This window comes from Cherax quadricarinatus, chromosome 1 (genome assembly GCF_038502225.1).
Source record: "Cherax quadricarinatus isolate ZL_2023a chromosome 1, ASM3850222v1, whole genome shotgun sequence".
In the NCBI taxonomy this organism is placed as follows: domain Eukaryota; kingdom Metazoa; phylum Arthropoda; class Malacostraca; order Decapoda; family Parastacidae; genus Cherax; species Cherax quadricarinatus.
In genome coordinates this window covers 6,213,066-6,214,807 of record NC_091292.1, presented here as the reverse complement: position 1 = coordinate 6,214,807, position 1,742 = coordinate 6,213,066, and the positions used below count along the sequence as shown (strand labels likewise).

Genomic DNA, 1,742 nt, shown 5'->3' with positions numbered 1-1,742 from the left:
GAAGGAGGGAAGATGGAGGATGGAGGAAGGTGTGGGGGAAATAGGTCGCCAATTGTTCTTTTAACTTTGTAAATTTGCGATTAAAATTATTATTATTATTATTATTATTATTATTATTATTATTATTATTATTATTATTATTACTATTATTATTATTTGTTTATATTTGAATTATTATTTTAATAACTTCAAGGGAACATGAGAGGTAAGTAAGTCCCATGTGGTCTAGTGGCTAGGATACCTGGCTTTCACCCAGGAGGCCCGGGTTCGATTCCCGGCATGGGAAGTTGTTTTCAAAGTTGTAAACAATTAATGACTCACTGGAAGTACTCAGGGATGGAGTCCATTCCTGGTAGCGAGAGGAATGAACCAGGGAAACTCATCATTATGAATGTAGATTGGAGAGGAAGAAATAATTGGAAAGATTTACTGAATATATACGAGCTGTGAAAATTCTCTGTACATTATCAGTCTCGCCATGAAAGGGATTTAGATTTTGCCACCGAAGTGGCTAGTTTATTGTGCCTCCCATATCCATCTTGTGGAGGGTAGCGCGAGAGCATATGGATACACAGGACTAGAAACTAGGCCCCAAAAGGGTTAACGGGAATACATAAATCCAGATGTTCTCCTGTTAACACTTTTGGGCCTAGTTCATAGTCCTGTGTATCCATATGCTCTTGCGCTACCCTCCGCGGGATGGATATGGGACGCACAATAAACTAGCCACTTCGGTGGAAAAATTTAAATCCCCTTCAAGGCAAACGAAAGTGCATGACTGGAGAATGTACAGAGAACCTTCACGGTTCTTATAAATTCAGAGGGCAGTTAGTACCCAGCAGTACTCCAGCCTAGAGAGAGATCGCTGGCTTTTCATCTTTTGTTTAGTAAGTTCTAGTTATCCACACTATCATTGTCGTCGCATTTGTAACAAGAACGTTTGGTTGAGTACAAATAGGAAGCGAGTCTCCCTCGCGGTGAGCAGACGGAGGATCAAGCCTGCAACACGTCCCTGGACGGTTGGTAGACAGCAACCTGGACGGTTGCTGTCTACCAACCTACTGACGGTACGATAGCACCTCCCTGGATGGTCACTGTCTACCAACCTACTGGCGGTACGATAGCACCTCCCTCGATGGTTGCTGTCTACCAACCTACTGACGGTACGATAGCACCTCCCTCGATGGTTGCTGTCTACCAACCTACTGACGGTACGATAGCACCTCCCTGGATGGTCACTGTCTACCAACCTACTGGCGGTACGATAGCGCCTCCCTGGACGGTTGCTGTCTACCAACCTACTGACGGTACGATAGCACCTCCCTGGATGGTTGCTGTCTACCAACCTACTGACGGTACGATAGCACCTCCCTCGATGGTTGCTGTTTACCAACCTACTGACGGTACGATAGCACCTCCCTGGATGGTTGCTGTCTACCAACCTACTGACGGTACGATAGTACCTCCCTGGATGGTTGCTGTCTACTAACCTACTGGCGGTACGATAGTACCTCCCTGGATGGTTGTTGCCTACCAACCTACTGACGGTGCGATAGCACCTCCCTCGATGGTTGCTGCTTACCAACCTACTGACGGTACGATAGCACCTCCCTGGATGGTTGCTGTCTAGCAACCTACTGACGGTGCGATAGCACCTCCCTGGATGGTTGCTGTCTACTAACCTACTGACGGTACGATAGCACCTCCCTGGATGGTCACTGTCTACCAACCTACTGACGGTA

General features: G+C 46.5%; 1 non-coding gene across 1 annotated transcript; it reads left to right on the top strand.

The window, feature by feature from the left end:
• The first annotated feature begins 214 nt into the window (after window positions 1-214).
• TRNAE-UUC (transfer RNA glutamic acid (anticodon UUC)) lies at window positions 215-286 on the top strand. Its single transcript has one exon. It is a non-coding gene; the product is annotated as a tRNA-Glu (tRNA).
• Window positions 287-1,742: the final 1,456 nt, after the last annotated feature.